The sequence below is a fragment of the Cebus imitator genome, unplaced genomic scaffold, assembly GCF_001604975.1.
Source record: "Cebus imitator isolate Cc_AM_T3 unplaced genomic scaffold, Cebus_imitator-1.0 Scaffold669, whole genome shotgun sequence".
NCBI classification, from domain to species: Eukaryota; Metazoa; Chordata; class Mammalia; order Primates; family Cebidae; genus Cebus; species Cebus imitator.
Genome location: NW_016107984.1, coordinates 365940 through 373374, shown reverse-complemented (window position 1 = coordinate 373374; position 7435 = coordinate 365940).

The following is a 7435-nucleotide window of genomic DNA, read 5'->3' as shown; positions in this document are numbered from 1 at the left end:
CGCTTTGCGCTGCGCAGAGCGGGATTCCTGGCAGGGGGCCCCATTTGCCGTTTTTGAGTTAGCGACGCGTGTATTCAAGTCCTCCTACTCAATTTTTATTACAAACGCGTAAGAATTATTTAGGAATGCCTGTTAAGGTGTTTTTTCATTTGTTAAAATACTCTTAGGAGAAAAGGACGTAAATACCCGGAATTTCATCTTTACCTTTCAAAACCTTCTGAAGTGAATACTTGCCATTCTGCATCTTCAATCTCACCTCTGAAGTGAGATTTATCTGTTATATACATTTAACAGATATTGTTTGAGAGCCAACTGTGTATCAGGAGCAGTTCAAGATGCTTGCACAAAAGTCACTGCCCTATTCTAGTGGAAACAAGCATTCCATAAATATAGTAAATGGTGTCCTGTGTGTCATGTAGTGGTACGAAAGCATAGAGCTGGGTCGGGGGTTGTGGGGTGCGTGTGTGAGTGTGTAGGGCTGGGGTGCACTTTGCAATTTTAAACAGGGGATCTTAACAAACACAGAAGGTGAGGGAATTAGACAAGTGGCACCCAGCAGTTATAACTCTCCTAAACGCACACAAGGGTTGTTTATGCCAAAATTTTACATTTCTTTCACTTCTCACCGAGTGAAACAGAGCTACCCATTTGGTCTCTTCCCCAATTTCTTTCTTTCAGATTTATTTTGGAGGGGAAAGAGCTGTTGCTTGACTCTCTTCTACATCCTACCCCTTCCTTGGTGTATTAGTTCCCAATTACTGTCACAACAAATTACCACAAACTTAGTAGTATAACAAACATTTATTCTTTTACACTTCTGGAGGTGCCAAGTCTGAAATCAGTTTTACTGTGCTAAAGTCAATGTTGGCGGGGCTAGTTCCTCCTGGAGTTTCTAGATGAGAATATTTCTTTGCCTTTTCTAGCTCCCAGTGACTGTTTGCATTCCTTGGCTTGTGGCCTGCTCCTTTATCTTCAAAGTGCATGACTGTAGTCTCTGCCTTCATCATCACATCACATGCTCAGGCACTGACTCCTCCTGGACCCTTCTAATTACAGCTGTTGTGATTACATCAGGCCCAGCTGGCCAGTCTGGGATAATCTCTCTATGTCAAGATCCTTAATATAATCACATTTCAAAAAATCCTTCTTGCCATAGAAATTAACATCCACAGCTTCTGGGGGTTAGGACATGGGCATATTTGGGGGGTTATTATTTCAGCCTGTGATGCTTGGAGAGGCCCATCTCCCCTTCAGTCTCCTCCTAAGAGATGCTCTCTTACCTTTTGCCTGGGGAACACAAAATGTCTCCCTTGGACTTACTCCTCTCCTCATTCTTCAATGGAAAACAGCAGAGCTCTTCCGTATTTAGATTTTACCTGACCTCACTTCCTCATGTGCTCACTTCCCTCCTCATGCAACTTATGAGGCCATGGGTCATCGTTATGACCAGTCCTGTGTATGTGCAGTTACCCTTAACTCTTGCCCTAGTCTTTCTTGGTTTTATTCTTCTGATAGAAACCCAAATCTGCTTGAATCCAGTTCCTGGCCTGCTCCTGTGTGGCAGAGATGGTTTGAGAAAGCCACATGGCTGGCACGATTGGTCTCATTTTCAGTTTATAACTATTAACTTTGAGTGGGCCCTTCATGCTGCCTGGCTATCCTACATTTCTTAGTCCATCCATTCCCCTAAGTGAATATTTCACAGCTTCTACTCTCTTTTCATTATTTATTTATTTTTTGAGCCAGGCTGGAGTTTAGTAGTGTGTTCTTGGCTCACTGCAACTCCGCCTCCTGGGCACAAGCGACCCTCCCACCTCAGCCTCTGAGTACCCGGGACTATAGGCTTGTGCTACTATGCCCGGCTAATTTTTGATTTTTTTAAGAGATGAAATTTCATCATGTTGTCCAGGCTGGTCTCCACCTCCTGGGATCAAGCGATCCTCCTGCCTCAGCCTCCCAAAATGCTGGGATTACAGGCTGAGTCACCACGCCTGGCCTTCTACTCTCTTTTCAAGCCACCAACAACTCCTCCATTGCACTTAGCGCATATGACTTTGCTTTCTGGTGCTGAGAAAAGAGAACTTCTGTACCCTCACAAGCACATCTGCCCTCCTCTCTGCATTAGAACCTGTATGTTCTACTTTTCATTCTGAGTGACTGGCCCTAGTTCCTAGTTCCTGAGAAAATTCTCTTGCACCCTGAATGTTAACACCTTTCTCATGAATGAGGGAATTTTCTCTCTTCTGTATTTCAAGATTTTCATTTTGCACTGAATTATTAGCATACTGATAAATACGCTATAATATTGTCCATAAAATAAATAAAACTTCTTACCCTGCACCCTATTTCTCTCCAGCCACTACCTCATTTCTCTGCTTTGCTTTACAGCAAAACTCATAAAAAAATTGTCCCTAAGTGATGTTTATAATTTCTTTTCTCCCATATTCTCTTCTTTTACATGCAAAAAGTATAATTTTTAACTTAATTTAAAAATGATGTATAATAGATGTGTATATTTTGGGGGTGCTTGTGATAATTTGATTAATATGTATGAAGATCAAAGCAGGACATTGGGATGTCTATCACTAAATATTTGCCTTTCTTTATGCTGGGAATATTCAAATTATTCCCTTCTGGCTATTTTGAAATTTACAGTAGGTTAATGTTAACTATAGCTAAACTGCTGGTCTATTGAACTCCAGGTCTCATTTTTTTAAATCTAACTGTGTTTTATATCTTGATATGGTTTGGCTCTGTGTCCCCACATAAATCTAATCTTGAATTGTAATCCCCACATGTTGAGGGAGGGACCTGGAATTCCTATGAGTGGAGGCAGGGAGGTGTTTGGATCATGGGGGCAGTTTCCCCCATGCTGTTCTTGTGATACTGCGTGAGTTCTCACAAGATCTGATGATTTTGTAAGTGTTTAGAAGTTCCTCCTTTGTTTTTCTCTCTCCTGCCACCTTGTGAAGAAGGTGCCTGCTGCTTCTTTCAACATGATTCTAAGTTTCTGAGGCCTACCCAGCCATGTGGAACTGTGAGTCAATTAAAACTCTTTTATTTATAAATTACTCAGTCTCAGGCATTTTTTATAGCAGTGTGAAAAGAGACTAATACATACCCCTTAACCAACCTCTATTCAGACTGTCACCTCTACTCTTCCTGAGCTCTGGTTACCACCAGTCTACTCTCTATCTTCGTGAAATCCACTTTTTTTTTTTTTAAGTTCCCACGTATGAGTGAAAATATGCAATATTTGTCTTTTTGTGCTTGGCTTATTTACTTAACATCATGACCCCTAGTTCCGTCTATATTGTTGCAAATGACAGGATTTCATTCCTTTAAATGACTGAATAATATTCCATTATGTACATATACTACACTTCTTTATCCATTCATCTGTTGATGGCCACTTAAGTTGATTCCATATTTTGGCTGTTGATGAATATTGTGAATATGTTTGCATGGGAGTGCAGATATCTCTTCAATATATTGATTCCCTTTCTTTTGGATATATACCCTGTAGTGGAATTGCTGGATAATATGGTAGTTCTATTTTTAGTTTTCTGAGGAGCCTCCATACTGTTCTCCATAGTGGCTGTACTAATTTACATTCCCATCAACAGTGTACAAGGATTCCCCTTTCTCCACATCCTCTCCAGCATCTATTATTCCCTGTCTTTTAAATAAAAGTCATTTTAACTGTGGTGAGATGATAGCTCATTGTGCTTTTGATGTGCATTTTCTTATGATTAGTGATGTTTAACATTCTTTTTATACTTGTTAGCAATTTTACGTCTTCTTTTGAGAAATGTCTATTCAGATCTCTTTTGCCCATTTTTAAACTGGATGCTTTGTGTTTTTACTGTTGAGTTGTTGGGGCTTCTTGTATATTCTCATTATTAATCCCTTGTCAGATGGATAGGTTGCAGTATTTTCCCCTACTCTGTGGCTTGTCTGTTCACTTTGTTGGTTGTTTCCTTTACTGTGCAGAAGCTTTTTAGTTTGATATAATTCCATTTGTCTATTTTTGCCTTTGTTGCATATGCTTTTGAGGTCTTACACACAAAAAATCTTTGCCCAGACCAGTGTCCTGGAGTGTTTCCTCAATGTTTTCTTCTAGTAGATTCATAGTCTCAGGATTTAAATTTAAGTGTCTAATCCGTTTTTATTTGATTTTTTATGATGAGAGATAGGGGTCTAGTTTCATTCTTCTGCATATTGTTACCCAGTTCCCCATCATAATTTATTGAAAAGACTGTCCCTTTCTCCAACGTATGTTCTTGGCTCCTTTGTCAAGAATGAGTTGGCTGTAAATACACGGATTTGTATCTGGGTTCTCTATTCTGTTCCATTCGACTGTTTGTTTTTATGCCAGTACCATGCTGAGTTGGTTACTATAGCTTTGTATTATATTTGAAGTCAGGTAGTGTGATGCCTCCAGCTTTGTTCTTTTTGCTCAGGATTGCATTGGCTATTTGGGGCCTTTTGTGGTTCCATATGAATTTTAGGATTTTTTTCCTATTTCTGTGAAGAATGTTATTGGTAATTTGATAGGGATCGCATAGAATGTATAAACTGCTTTGAATAGTATTATCTTTTTAACATTACTAGTTCTTCCAATCCATGAACACGCAATATCTTTTCATATTTTGGTGTCCTTTTCAATTTTTTCATCAGTGTTTTATAATTTTCCTTATATAGGTTTTGTACTTCTTTGGTTAAATTGGCTCCTATGTATTTTATATTCTTTGTAGCTGTTGTAAATTGGGACTACTTTTTTATTTCTTTTTTAGATTCTTTACTGTTGATGTATATAAATGCTACTGATTTTTGTATGTTGATTTTATATCCTGGAACTTTACTGACCTGTTCATGTTTGCTTTTTAAACTTGGGAGCTCCAGTGTTGCATACATAGATATTTATGATTATTATATCCTCCTGCTGAATTGATCCCTTTATTGTTATAGAGTGACCCCTTTTGTCTCTTTCTACAGTCTTATTTTATATTCTATTTGATCTGATATAAACACAGCAATTCCTGCTCTCTTTTGGTTTCCAGCTTTATTAAGCATCTTTTTCCATCCCTTCACTTTCAGTCTGTGTGTGACTTCAGAGGTGAGGTGGGTTTCTTGTAGGTAGCATATAGTTGGGTCTTATTTCTTTATCTAGTCGGTCACTCTATGCCTTTTAACTGGAGAATTGAGTCCATTTACACTCCATTTTATTAATGATAAGAAAGACTTGCTACTGCCATTTTGTTGTTTGTTTTCTGGTTATTTTGTAACTCCTGTCTTTCTTTCTTATTGTCTTCTTTTGTGGCTAGGTGATCTTCTCTGGTAGCATGTTTTAATTCATTGCTTTTTTACTTTTAGTGAATTTTTTTTTTTTGCATTGTGATTTCTGTGAGGCTTGCAAAAAGATATCTTATAGATATAACAAGTTATTTTAAACAGATGACAAATAAACTTTGATCACAAAGAAGATTTAAAAAAAAGGAAGAGAGACCAGTTCTACACTTAAACTCTGTCCCCCCATTTTGACTTTTAGTTTTCTGAATTTACATGTATTTATATTACTTACCTCTTGACAGGTTGCTATAACTATTATTGTTCATAATAAATCTATCATATCTGTCATACCAATTGGGCTCCATACTAAAATTGTGAGTGGATTGTATGCCACAATTACAGTATTAGAGCATTCTAGGTCTGTCTACGTATTTAATTTTACTAGCGGGTTTTGTACTTCCATTTTTTTTTCACATTAGTGATTTTTTTTTTTTTCAGACTGAAAACGTCACTTGAGCATTTCTTGTCGGATGGGTCTAGTGGTAGTGAATTCTTTCGGGGCTTTTTTCTTTTGAGACAGGATCTCCCTCTCTTGCCCCGGTTGGAGTGCAGTGGCGTGATCTTGGCTCACTGCAGCCTCAACTGCCTGGGCTCAAGCCATCCTCTCACCTTGGTCTCTCTAGCAGCTGAGATTACAGGCATGCATCAGCACACCAGGCTAATTTTGTTTATTTTTTGTAGAGATGAGGTCTCACTGTGTTGTTGCCCAGGCTGGTCTCCAACTTCTGAACTCAAGTGATCCTCCTTCCCTGGACTCCCAAAGGGTTGGGACTGTAGGTGTGAGCCACTGTGCCTGGCCTGGAATGTTAGAATCATATAGGAAGTAGTGTCAAATAAGAAATGATGTTTAGTGCCTGGGCAACATAGTGAGACCCATGTCTTTACAAAAAACTAAAAACTTAGCTGGATATGGTGGCTAATGCCTGTTGTGCCAGCTACTAGGGAGGCTGAGGTGGAAGGATGGTTTGAGCTCTGGAGGTGGAGGCTGCAGTGAGTAGTGACTGCCACTCCAGGGTGGATGACAGAGAGTGACCCTGTCTACAGAAGAAAGAAATGGTGTTTAACTTCCTATGATTTGTATTTGCATTAATGTGTGCTTTTTTTTTTTTTTGAGAGAGAGTCTCACTCTGTCACCCTGGCTGTAGTGCAGTGGCACAGTAATGGCTCACTGCAGCCTTGGACTACTGTACTCAAGCGATCCTCCCACATTAGCCTCCTAAGTAGCTGGGACCACAGGCTTATGCCACCACACCCAGCTAATTTTTTGTATTTGTTGTAGAGATGGGGTTTACCATGTTTCCCAGGCTGATCTCAAACTTATGGGCTGAAGAGATCCTCAGCCTTGAACTCCTGAAGTGCTAGGATTGTAGATGTGAGCCAGCATGCCTAAGTCAATTTTGTTTTGTGAGCAGGGTGAGAAAGGCACTTTATTCTAATTAATTCTCAAACAGTAAAATTACAACAGCTGGTTTAAGGAGACCACAGGTCCAGCCCAAAATTCATCTCGGTGAAATTCTACACACTGAGAATACTGTCTTCCATTGCAATTCTGAAGCAGAAAAGATGTGAATGACAGAGGAGAAGTTTAACTGATGGTTTTATACTTTATACCTTTACTGTCAGTTATGTTTTTATGCTAAATTAACTTGGTCATGTGAGCCATTTTCATTTCTTCAGTTTAGACTTCTTGATTAGGCGATTCCATTTGCACATCTGTACTGTTTCAGCACCTCATTGAAACCTCACAGAGGTTTATGTCACCCTAGTTCTGGGCACGCTCCAAAAACTGTTCGATCTCAGAAGCAAGGCTGCTGCTGCTGTGCTGGCTGGGTTCCCTGAGGCTCGTGGCAAGCGATGCCAGGCCTTGGAGGCTCAGCATTATTTCTTCCACTAAAGCCCCCAGTGTGTGCCCAACAGGAGAGCCTGCAGCCATGCCAGCTGCAGAGGTGGCCATCAGAGGTAGCTACTGAGGTGCAGCACCAGGAAAGCCAACTGCAAAGGGTGGGATTAGCTGTGGTGCTAGGCTGGGTGCAGTTCTCATCTCAGGTGCCTGGCTGGCTGGAGGGGCCATGCAAGGGATGAT